Here is a 13622-nt window from a genome sequence, read left to right on the forward strand (position 1 = left end):
GGGAGGTTCTTGATGTCACATTATTCTTGCACTCCCTGGCTGATGCAATCACCAGCTGTCCTTGACAGTCCTTGACAAACACTCATTTTCAGACCATCGCTATATTGAGATAGTAGTAAATTTTGAAAACTTCACCAAGCAAGCAGTACGAAATCCTAGAAAGGCAAACTGGGAGCTCTATAAAAATATACTAGATAGATCCTTAGGCGAACCGCCTTCAGAGACCATCGAGACCTATGATGGGCTCAACGCCATGGTAGATAAGCTTACTGCGACTAGCGCAAAAGCTTACTACAAGGCCTGCCCCAAGAAAAGAATAGGTAGCAACAGATCGAAGAAGCCTCCGTGGTGGACCTCGTCGTTAGCCCCCTACAAAAGAAATGCTCATAGGGCCTTCAACCACGCGCACCGTACCAACACAGACGAGGCGTGGGAAACCTATAAAGCTGAACTCAGGCGGTATAACAAAGAATTGCGAAAGGCAAAGAGGGTTGCCTGGGCCAATTTCTGCACCAATATCCAGGAGACATCAGAGACCGCCCGCCTAAGAAAGATTCTCTCTACTACAGCCTCCATCGTAGGTTATATTAAGAACACGGTTGGGCGGTGGACAACCTCAAGCCAGGAATCCCTGCAGACCCTGGTCAACGCACACTTCCCGGATTGCTCATCGGAAGAAACAACCCAGGTGATGCGTAGCCAGGGCCATCAGGGCTTACTCAACTACCTACTTAGTGACAGAAATCTAAAATGGGCAATAGACAGTTTTAAACCCTTCAAATCTCCGGGACCGGACGGTATTCTACCAGCTCAGTTATCCAGAGCCGGTATTAACCTAAGGAAATGGATTAAGAAAATCTTCAGCACAGTCTTCACTACTGGTATGATACCAAAGGCATGGCTGTGCACGAAGGTTGTATTCATACCCAAGGCGGGGAAACCATCCCACTGCACCCCTAAGGACTTCAGACCTATAAGTCTGTCTTCCTTTCTCCTTAAGACTATGGAAAGACTCTTAAGTCTCCATCTACAACTTAACATTAACCCAAATGACATCTCATGCTCTCAGCATGCTTACAAAAGGGGCCGATCAACAGAAACAGCCCTCCACGATATCACTATGATCGCCGAACGAGCGATTAACTTCAAGGAATACGTACTTGTGGCTTTTCTAGACATAGAAGGGGCCTTCAACAACATCTTACCGTGCTCAATAATCGACGCACTGACGGGACTTGGAATAGACAACCGATCAACTCACTTAATACGGCAGATCCTGGTTAACAGGAGTGTCGAGGCTACTCTTGGAGGTTCGACTATTCGAAGATTCGTCAAGAGGGGCACCCCACAAGGACATGTACTCTCACCACTACTCTGGAACGTGGCGGTTAACAGCCTACTGCGATCCTTAGAGGGTGGCGGATGTAAGATCATTGCGTACGCGGACGATGTTGCTATAGCCTTCGTGGGGAAATTCCCACAGACGCTATGCGACCTAATGACAGGGAAGCTCGAAGTTCTGTCGGTCTGGGCGCAAAAGAACGGGCTGGGAGTCAATCCGTCCAAGACAGAGCTCGTGCTGTTCACCAGGAAGTACAAAATACCTAACCTAAGACTTCCGAAGCTCCTAGGAGAAACACTAGTTCTTAGTGATAGTGCGAAGTACCTAGGTATCACACTGGACAGGAAACTGGGCTGGAAGCTGAACACCGCTGATAGGACTAAGAAAGCGGCAATAGCACTCTATACCTGCCGCCCTAGACCAATTTTATTCTATGGTGTTGTTGTCTTGTGGCCCGCCCTGGACAACTCCACATGCAGGGAAAAGTTCAGGAAGACGCAGCGCATGGCGGAAGTCTGTATAACAGGCTTCCATCCAAATGCCGTAATCCAAATGCTCATTGATGAGCAAATTGAAAGCAACATAGCCATCCAAAGGCTCATAAGAAACTTCACTAAGGACTGCGCAGAGCGTAAACTCAAGAAAGGATACTTCGAGGAGAGACTCAGACAGCTCACTCACTCATGGACGCAGTTTAAAAAAAATGATGCCAAGCTCCATGAGCTATCACTAAGTCCTGAGAATGAGTATTTCACAAAGGCCAAAGCGCTAGAAGAGGCCCGTCACATAGGCCCCGGAAAACAGGCAAAAATCTCTAGCCAAAGGCACAATCATCACGAATAAACGAAGGAGAACCCCTTCGACTAACATCATTAAAACGAAGACATGAAGGACGATTAGACGATATGGAAGACTTTCTTTTCTACATTTCAAAAACGTATCTAGGCGAAGTTGGCGACAAAACGGGAAAAAATCTTTTAACGTCAACTTTCTCTTCCCATTTTTTGTCACTTCTGTGCCATGCATCAATAAGAGTGGTCGCAAAGTTTTCGTGTGAATTAATTAAGTGAAAAAATATTGAAGGGTAAGTAATAAATAATTTATAATAAAAATAAATTTTACATATTTTTGTTTTTTAAAGGTTAACGATCTAACATCAAGCGGCGTGAAATCGTTCGAAAAATTCGTTAGAACGTCCTTGCGTAGCATTATGATAGATCAGCCACTTCTGTGCTATTCTCAAGAAGAGGGACAGAGAGAAAAAAATATTAAATTAGACTTTTTGTTCCATGTGATTTTCAACAAAACTTTGGGTTGAAAGACGAACATTTTCTACTCGATCAAAACTTGCGAAGTGGTCCTTTCTTCTTTCAGTATGCTCAGGACCGCATTTCAAAGGCCAAACGTAAAATACGATAATAATTAAATAAATAATTCATAATAAATTTATTTTAAGTTGTAAATAACAAATTTACTCCTCTCGCACCGGCGGTATCCCTAAGGAAGGCCCCGGTCCGGCGACTGCTGGCCCCTTGCAGCGGAAGGGCTCCTACAAGGATAGGAGCAGAGCGGCCTTCATTCTGATGAGGGCAGACCCATCGGCGGAATCCAACCCTGACCAGGCTGAGATAATAAAGTGGGCTAGGGAAATTCTGCCTGACTTTCAGCCAGCAAAAGCGGGAGTGAGACTGGATCCGAAGAAGCCGACAGAAGTATGCGACTCTGCCAAGGATAGCGCACAAAGTGCGAAGAGGCAGAGGTCGACGGACGGTGGAGCGCCCCTAGCGAAGAAAAAAAAGGTGCCGACGCATCAGAGCAACAGATCCTTCGCAGAGGTTACTAAGGGTAGGACCATCATTGGGGTCGTTGACAACGGCTCCAAAGATGGCCTGATCCCCAACGAGCTTTGGCGGAGGGTGGTGAACGAGCTGCATGGGGGCTTCATGGAGGAGATGTTTTGAGAGCGGAGGACCTCCACCGGACTGCGAAGACGCAGGGTGGTACCAGGGTAGCATCAAGGTGATAGCATGCCAAGATGCGAGGTCTGTAAGCCTCTACAAGCGCATGATTGCGTCGCTTGGAGAGGTTTACCCAGGAGCCAGTCTGGAGGCGGTGGACTGGGACAAGATCCCCAGCAAACCGAGGGCCCGCGTATGGCTGACAGAGAAGCCGGCGCACCCTGCTACCATACTGCCCATGCTCAAAATGTGCAATCCCACACTCCCTACGGCGGACTGGAGAGTCGTCAAGGTGGAGGAAGCAGTGGGACTAAGAAGGCAGGTCGTCCTCACTCTAAATGAGGAGACTGCTAGGATCCTGAAGGGTGCTGGTAGCCGTATTAAGTACGGCTTCGAGCCCGTAACAGTGAGGATCTACAAGTCGGATGCGAAGAATAAGCCAGGAGGCAGACGCACAGGACTTGGAGACAGACGCACAGGAGCTAGACTTGGGGGAACCAACCGAAGAGGTCCGCCCAGAAGGAATGTCAGATGTGAAGGTGGACATTCTGGAAGGGTACACCTCAGAGGAAAGTGACTTAGCAAGGGCTCTTGGGGGCGTCGGCATGGAGGAGGACTCACTGCTAGGCTCCGACACCGAGGCTGAGGTTACTGTGGTGGAGAATCTAAAGGATGTTTCTGACATTCCTGCAGATAAATCTCCATCACAGTAAGGTGGCATCCGCCGCCCTCCTGCTCCATCTCGCAGAGAGTGGAGCTGACGTGGCCCTCATCTAAGAACCCTGGATCCATGGAGACAGGATTAACGGTTTGGGGGCGTCGGATTTCAGGCTGTGCACAGCCGATGTAACAGGTAAAAAGCGAGCATGCATACTCGCAAAAAAGAGCCTTGACATTTTCTTGCTATCAAATTTCAGCACTGAAGATCATGTAGCCGCATCGATAGAAGGCCCAGGCGGCCATCTGAGAATATGCTCGGCGTATATGGGTCATGACCAAATAGGACCCCCACCGCACTTGCTACTCAGGCGGCTTGTGGAAGACAGCGAAAGAAGGAAAATCGACCTGATAATAGGATGCGATGCCAACGCTGATCACAGTCAGTGGGGAAGCACGGACACAAATGAGAGGGGTGAGTCAATCTTCGATTTTATCCTCAGCTCTAAGCTTCTAGTGAGTAACAGAGGTTCAAAACCCACCTTCGTCGTCAAGAACAGGAGAGAGGTTCTTGACATTACATTATTCTCGCACTCCCTGGCTAATGCACTCACCAGCTGGAGAGTCCTAGACAAACACTCCTTTTCAGACCATCGCTATATTGAGATAGTAGTAAATTTTGAAAACTTCACCAAGCAAGCAGTACGAAATCCTAGAAAGGCAAACTGGGAGCTCTATAAAAATATACTAGATAGATCCTTAGGCGAACCGCCTTCAGAGACCATCGAGACCTATGATGGGCTCAACGCCATGGTAGATAAGCTTACTGCGACTAGCGCAAAAGCTTACTACAAGGCCTGCCCCAAGAAAAGAATAGGTAGCAACAGATCGAAGAAGCCTCCGTGGTGGACCTCGTCGTTAGCCCCCTACAAAAGAAATGCTCATAGGGCCTTCAACCACGCGCACCGTACCAACACAGACGAGGCGTGGGAAACCTATAAAGCTGAACTCAGGCGGTATAACAAAGAATTGCGAAAGGCAAAGAGGGTTGCCTGGGCCAATTTCTGCACCAATATCCAGGAGACATCAGAGACCGCCCGCCTAAGAAAGATTCTCTCTACTACAGCCTCCATCGTAGGTTATATTAAGAACACGGATGGGCGGTGGACAACCTCAAGCCAGGAATCCCTGGAGACCCTGGTCAACGCACACTTCCCGGATTGCTCATCGGAAGAAACAACCCAGGTGATGCGTAGCCAGGGCCATCAGGGCTTACTCAACTACCTACTTAGTGACAGAAATCTTAAATGGGCAATAGAAAGCTTTAAACCCTTCAAATCTCCGGGCCCAGACGGTATTATACCGGTTCAGTTATCCAGGGCCGGTATTAACCTAAGGAAATGGATCAAGAAAATCTTCAGTACAGTCTTCACTACTGGTATGATACCAAAGGCGTGGCTGTGCACGAAGTATTCATTATTGTATTCATACCAAAGGCGGGCCACCCATCCCACTGCACCCCTAAGGACTTCAGACCTATAAGTCTTTCATCCTTTCTCCTTAAGACTATGGAAATTCTCTTAAGTCTCCATCTCCAACTACACATTAACCCAAGTGACATATCATGCTCTCAGCATGCTTACAAAAGGGGCCGATCAACTGAAACAGCCCTCCACGATATTACTATGATCGCCGAGCGAGCGATCAACTTTAAAGAATACGCACTTGTAGCTTTTCTAGACATAGAAGGGGCCTTCAACAACATCTTTCCGTGCTCAATAATTGATGCACTGACGGGACTTGGAATAGACAACCGATCAACTCACCTAATACGGCAGATCCTGGTTAACAGGAGTGTCAAGGCTCTCTTGGAGGTTCGACTATTAGAAGATACGTCAAGAGGGGCACCCCGCAAGGAGGTGTACTCTCACCACTACTCTGGAACGTGGCGGTTAATGGCCTACTGCGATCCTTGGAGGGTGGCGGCTGTAAGATCATTGCGTAAGCGGACGATGTTGCTATAGCCTTCGTGGGGAAATACCCACAAACGCTATGCGACCTAATGACAGGGAAGCTCGAAGTTCTGTCGGCCTGGGCGCAAAGGAACGGGCTGGGAGTCAATCCGTCCAAGACAGAGCTCGTGCTGTTTACCAGGAAGTACAAAATACCAAATCTAAGGCTTCGAAGCTTCTAGGGGAAACACTAGTGATAGTGCGAAGTACCTAGGCATCACACTAGACAGGAAACTGGACTGGAAGCTGAACACCGCAGATAGGACTAAGAAAGCGGCAATGTCACTCTATACCTGCCGCAAGGCGGCAGGCCTGAAATGGGGAATGTCCCCCAAGATAGTCAGATGGTTATACACAGCGATCATCAGACCAATCTTATTCTATGGAGTTGTGGTCTGGTGGCCTGCCCTGGACAACTGCTTATGCAGGGAAAGGTTCAGGAAGACGCAGCGCATGGCGGAGGTCTGCATAACAGGCAGTCTACGTTCTACGCCTAGCGACGCCTTAGATATCATACTTGACCTACTACCAGTAGAACCGATGGGGGTAAAGTTAGCCACTCTGGCGGCAATAAGACTGCGAGAGGCGAATCTATGAAGCAAGAATAGTTTTGGTCATACCAGACTGGACCTACATCACATCATGCCTGAGGGGGGCACGGATTACTGCGTGCCCATCGACCAACCCACCACTAATTACACAATCATCATCCCCTCGAGGGAGGAATGGGACGCCCGGACACCGGGACCAGAGGGCTCCATTCATATCTACACAAATGGATCAAAACTTAACGGCCAGGTGGGAGGCGGTTACTTTTGTGAACATTTGAGCCTAAAGGAGTCCTTCAGACTCCCTGACCATTGCAGTGTTTTCCAGGCTGAAGTAGTAGCCATTAGGGAAGCACTGGAATTCCCAGCACTAAGGGGCAATCGGGATACAATATGCATCTTCTCAGACAGTCAAGCAGCGCTCAAGGCACTGGACGGATTCTCGTCCAACTCCTGGACAGTCAATGCCTATCGCAGATCTCTCAACGAGATGGCTGAACAGCATGACATCTACCTCATTTGGGTTCCCGGTCACAGGGACCACGAGGGAAACTGCGCTGCAGACGAACTAGCTAGGGCAGGGACTACCTACACTCTCCTACCGGAGAAAGAATTTGTAGGTATACCCTTGGCTACTTGGAGGAAATGGAGAAATCTCCAGACCTGTAGAACCTCACGTCTGATCTGGCCGACACGCTCTCAGAAGAGATCAGCGAGACTTATTGCTCTCGCCAGACCAGACTGCAGCCTAGCGATTGGGGCAATAACTGGTCACTGGCTGATAGGTGAACTCGCGGCCAGGCTTGCAGTCCCCCACAATGATTATTGCAGGAGCTGCAGGGATGAAGAGGAGGTGGAATCGGTCATGCACCTCCTATGCCACTGCCCGGCACTTGGTCGCAGCAGACTCAAACACTTCGGGTCCGCAGAACTCTCGGACCTCAACGATCTCTCAGAGATTGCTCCACGCGGACTGGTTGCCTTCATAAAAAAAGCAGGTTGGGACCATGGGCCGCCACAGATAGTCTAGGCATACATGCACCCTGGTAGACAGGAAGGGGGGGTAGCATTTAGGTGAAACCCTTGCCCCAGCGGTAACACAAGGAGCCCTAGCGGCTCAAATGGAAGCGGGGGGTCTTCTATGACCCCCTAGCATCACCGCCATAACCTAACCTAACCCAAATAACAAATAATGTATTCGTTATTTTAATAAATTCGTTAAATAAATAATAATATATTTAAAATGTTCGAATTTTATTGAAACTGAGGCATTAAAGCTGGAATTAATCATTCGCTGTGGGTTCGATGCGTGGGTTGTAGAACCATAGGCGAATATTTGGTGAATTCACTTCAAGTCCGTTGTAGGACCATAGGCGAACATTTGGTGAGTCCTCCGACAACGGATAATAGGAGACCATTTGGTGAATTCGCTTCGTATCCGTTGTCGGACTTTTGACGAATTCACTGCCGGTTCACTTTTGATCCGAAAACGTATTCACGTAAGACAAGTATTCACGTAAGGTGACAAGAGTTTGGTGACATTGAATTCCTTTGCATCAAAATTACTTTGTCCGATCAATCTTTGTATGTTACCTGTTCTTACATACCACCTTCGTCCGAACCGCCAACATACTGGCAACATTTGTCCGCTATTCGTTTGGTTTTCGATCGTCTGTCTGATGGTGACCAGCTGATAGCTCTGGGTGACTTTAATATTATATCCCAGAAATTATATGATCAAATGTTGATAATTCACCGTCTTTACAGCTTAACTCCCACCACGACTTCCCTGTGGGCATGTTTGACATGTCACTCGGACAAATTAACCACGTTAGAAATTCTTTAGGTCGGCTGCTGGACTTATGTTTCGTTTCTGATCCTGATGGAATTACTCTTTCCAGAACTTTTCCCCTTTCTGACCCTGAGGATCCATATCATCCCACTCTTGAGCTTTCAATTAAAAACAACTCCTTAATTGACCTTAAGTCTACACTTAAATCTCATAAAGTTCGTTTCTTTCGTAAGGCTGACTTTATGAAATTAAATAAGTTAATTTCGGAATTTGATTGGTCTGATTTACTGGCATGCTAGGATATAAACTTAGCATTACAAAAATTTTATTTCACTTTAAACTCATTTTTTGACGCTTGTGTGCCGTGGAAATATCCGTCCGCTTCAATGAATCCGCCTTGGTATACAAGGCATCTTATCAACTTAAAGAATAGTATGAGTAGACTTTTAAATAAACATAGATTATCTGGCTGTACAGTTAGCTATTCAAGATACTTAGTAGCTCGGTCCAATTTCACCGTGCATAACGCAGAATGTTATAGGAGTAATATTCACCGCTGCAGTATTCAGTTTACTCAGGATCCGAAGCAGTTTTATAACTTTGTAAACCCCAAGCGTAAACATGTATCTTTTCCTGCACTGCTTACATTTGAGAACTCTTATGCGAACACTGATCAGGCAAGGGCCGATCTCTTTGCACAGTTTTTTCAAACTACGTATTCTCTTTGCAGCAGTTTAGCTCAGCCTTACACTTATGATATCCAATCAGCCAATCTTATATTTCGCCTATCTTTCGATCAAAGTGGTGTGTTATCGGATCTTCTTAAGGTCAAGCCCGTGTATTCGCCAGGCACTGATGGAGTACCAGGCTGTGTTCTGAAGAACTGCGCCGAGGCTCTGTGCAAACCGCTCGTTAAACTCTTTAATCTATCGCTGGAAACTTCGATCTTTCCCCTTATGTGGAAGGAATCCTTCATTATTCCGCTGCATAAAAAAGGGAAAAAATCCGTCGCTGCAAATTATAGAGGCATCTCTAAATTCTCAGCAATTCCAAAGCTTTTTGAAAAACTTATCACTCCACATTTGCAACACCTATTTAGTTCAATAATAACTCCGTGCCAGCATGGCTTCATGAAGCGCCGCTCCACCACTACCAACTTATTGAAGCTAACATCTTTTATCACGGATGGCTTCCGGAATGGCTTACAAACAGACGTCATTTACACTGACTTCAGTAAAGCATTTGACTCTGTTAACCATTCGCTTCTTATAAGTAAACTCAGTCTTTTGGGATTCCCAACTGATCTTCTTATCTGGATTTCGAGTTACTTATCTCGGAGAACCCAACGTGTTTTCTTTAAAGATGTTACCTCGCGTTTAGTCCGCGCCACATCTGGGGTGCCCCAAGGAAGCCATCTTGGACCGCTACTTTTTATACTATTTATTAATGACTTGCCCCTTGCCTTAACTAATTCACTTGTACTTATGTACGCTGATGATGTTAAGCTATGCCATCAGTATAAATTCACTAGCGCCCAGTCTAGACTTCAATCCGATTTGGATAAACTTCAAAATTGGTGTTTAGCAAATAACCTAAAGCTTAATGGATCGAAATGTAAACTCATGTCTTTTTACCGATCTAGTCCTCACCAGGCTATATACTTTCTCTATGGGAACGCCTTAGAACGATTAACTCAGGTAAACGACCTAGGTTTTCTATTAGATTTGAAACTTAAATTTACCGACCGATTCATGGTTAATAAAGCTATGGGTGTGCTTGGTTTTATTAAAAGATGGTCAAAAGAATTTAATGACCCGTACATAACTAAAACGTTATATACATCACTGGTCCGTCCGATTCTTGAGTATGGATCGTGTGTCTGGAGTCCTCAATATGGAGTACACCAAGATCACATTGAATCTGTATAAAAAAACTTCCTTACTTTTGCTCTTAGGGGACTTAATTGGGATGCAAATCTTTACCTTCCCCGTTATTGTAGTAGACTTTTACTAATCAACTTACCATCATTAACAAACCGTAGAACGATGCTGGGTGTCATGTTTCTAAATAATCTTATTTATGGAAATATTGACAGCCAGCATTTACTAACACGCTTAAATTTTAACGTTCCTAATAGAAGGACTAGAAACTTTCATCCTCTACTCCTCAGCCATTGTAGTTCGACATATGCCCAACACGATCCGTTCAGGGTATTATGTTCGGACTACAATGGTCTCTACCACATCTTGTCACTTTGCTCTACTAACAATCATAAATCGCTTATATTAACCGACTTATCTGTGCAACACTCTTCCTCGTGATATCTTTCTCCTACTTTTCGCTTTACTATCTCGGATCTATTCGAGATTCGCGATTCGAGCCGTACGTCACGCGGCAGCATCCCTCGGTCGGTTGGACGGAAGGTGGGATTTACGTATGCAGTGGGAACCGCGCGAAAAAGTGTAAATTATAAAAAAAAATTATAGTATAAGCTGGACTAGAAACTTTCATCCTCTACTCCTCAGCCATTGTAGATCGACATATGCCCAACACGATCCGTTCAGGCTATTATGTTCGGACAACAATGGTCTCTACCACATCTTGTCACTTTGCTCTACTAACAATCATAAATCGCTTATATTAACCGACTTATCTGTGCAACACTCTTCCTCGTGATATCTTTCTCCTACTTTTCGCTTTACTATCTCGGATCTATTCGAGATTCGCGATTCGAGCCGTACGTCACGCGGCAGCATCCCTCGGTCGGTTGGACGGAAGGTGGGATTTACGTATGCAGTGGGAACCGCGCGAAAAAGTGTAAATAATAAAAAAAAATTATAGTATAAGCTGCTACTTAACTGCAAGGGTATATCAACTTCGGTTCCGCCCGAAGTTAGCTTTCCTTTCTTGTTTTCTTTTATACCGGCTAACCGATGTTGTAGAACCTCTAATTCTGGGTCGTCCATACTTGGTGATTGGGTCCGAGCCTGTAAGACGGACTCTGATGCTTCCTCTATGGGCTCGGAGATATTTCCAAATCGACTGAATGAAACTGTACTTCAGTGGTCAAAGTGCCGAAAGTAGTTAAGCTTATATTGACATTGCGGGCTATGCAACAAGTGGACAAATTCAGCACACCTGTCGCCTTTATGGTGAAAGTAAAGAAATTCCATTCCATACAGTCTAAAGTTCCATTTGGGTCCTTGGTTGCGAAGATCCATTGGTTAGATTGATTTAGTTTCAGTCATCAGTTTGTAACCTGGAGTGCACAGGATTGCTGTTCCAGTCTTGTTTTTAAAAACACAAGCCAACAGCCAAAAATTTTCACTCATTATTTTACCTGCTCCATAACCCTTAAACCTTTAGAGTTTTCCCTTAAATACAAAATTAAAACATGGTGTGATCTACTGATTTCAATAGGAAAAAAAAACCTTCCATAGGAAAATGTTTGGGGAAAAATCATAAAAGACCTAAAACTAATGTAGAAAATAGGACATTTTAACTTTGGATGAGTATTCCAAAGATATGGTAACTGCTAGATACCATTTTTTAATTTTAGTTGGTACACATACATTTAAAAAATGACATTGAAGGTCATCGCCATTACACGGCCTACATAATTCAATATATGGTAAAATTTGATCAATTTCTTCTCTTAGGTGTCCCGCGGAAACTGGTTGATAGAACTTATGTTTGTTCAGGACTTTGGTTCAGGGGAGCTAAAAGGTTATGGATCAGGCGAAATTATGCGTGGAGGAAAAAAAAAGTTGGAAATTGTCGTCCTGTGAAATTCGTATCTACTATCAACATTGTATGCCATTAAATGATTGAAAGATATAAGCTGCTCAATTTGTATATCATTGGGCTGATTGTTGTATGACGGATATCATTATCTCAATCTGCATCTGCTTAAACCATTTGCTAGTAGATTCATTTGCGTTGTGAGGACCTAAAATGCTTTGTGCAAATGCGCGCCTTGGAATTGTCCTCGTTGCTTATTTATGAGGGTCATCTGTTGTTCCTAAGATCTTAGGCGGTTGTTGATAGCCAAACTTCCTTTTCGTACCAAATTGCTGGTGGCGTCAACAATGGATGTTTGGTTGTAAAGCAGCTGTAGGAGGAAGTCCTCATTTCCCTTCAAACTTTGTGATAGTTTTAGCCATATCATCTGCGTACGTGGAATCGATTACACAGAATAATGAATTGGCAATGGATCCAACAAAATTAAACGGTGATCTGCGTTGCCAAGAGTGATAAATACAGAAGTTAAAAATGGTCCAGAATCGAACATGCTGCTGCGTGAGTTTATTCCTGGCACTTGTGTGAGAGTTCTGTTAACCCAACTGAAAGTACTTTTATATCATTACAGTATGGATCCAAGTGATAATGTACTATCATTGTCATTTCTGAAATTACCATCATAGTGGTTACCATACGTTCTTTGAATATTCCTGGCTTGTTTCTGAACTCCGTTACTTTAATTGTCGTTGCCATGGCTAGTGGAAATAGCACCATTAGTGCTTGAAGTAAAGTTATTGAAGTTAAGAAGATTCCCCACTGTAGCTCTTGCAGGTACTCATTCGACCATTGCTTCCAAAACGCAATGTATATATTCTTGATCCTGAGGTGATCCTGACCTCTTGAGTTAATATGAGCATGTCCGTTTGATCGTCTGTCCGTCTGTCTGTCTGTTTCTACGCAAACTAGTCTCTCAGTTTTAGAGCTATCAAGTTGAAACTTTGCACACATCCTTCTTTTGTTTGCAGGCAGTATATAAGTTGGAACCGGGATCGGTCGACTATATCCTATAGCTGCCATATAACTGATTGATCGGAAATGCCATAACTTCGTTGTTTTTCAAGTTAGAAGGATGAGAGTTTCAATGGATTCCTCTTTTGGCAAAATAATTCGATTTGCCAAATTTCATAAGGATCGGCCAACTATATACGATCCGCTATAAATCTAATAATATAAAATACGTGGCGCCAACTAGCGGACTGCCACTCAACTGCAAGGGTATATAAACTTCGGCTCCGCCCGAGGTTAGCTTTCCTTTCTTGTTTTATGGTAAATTTTTTTTTAATTCACTTTTGAAAATTTTTTGTTTGAGTTTTGGAGATGTGCAGACTTTTTTTTTGGTATATCTCGCGTTCTAATGAACTGATTTTATGGAATGAGCACGTATTTTAATGGTAATTGAGTTTGCTACAACTCTCATTTTATTAGACTCGAACATGTAAAAAAATTGCAAAAGTTTTCGTGTGAATTATTTAATTGAAAAAATATTGAAGGGTAAGTAATAAATTATTTAAA

Source organism: Drosophila ananassae (assembly GCF_017639315.1).
Source record: "Drosophila ananassae strain 14024-0371.13 chromosome 4 unlocalized genomic scaffold, ASM1763931v2 tig00000061, whole genome shotgun sequence".
In the NCBI taxonomy this organism is placed as follows: domain Eukaryota; kingdom Metazoa; phylum Arthropoda; class Insecta; order Diptera; family Drosophilidae; genus Drosophila; species Drosophila ananassae.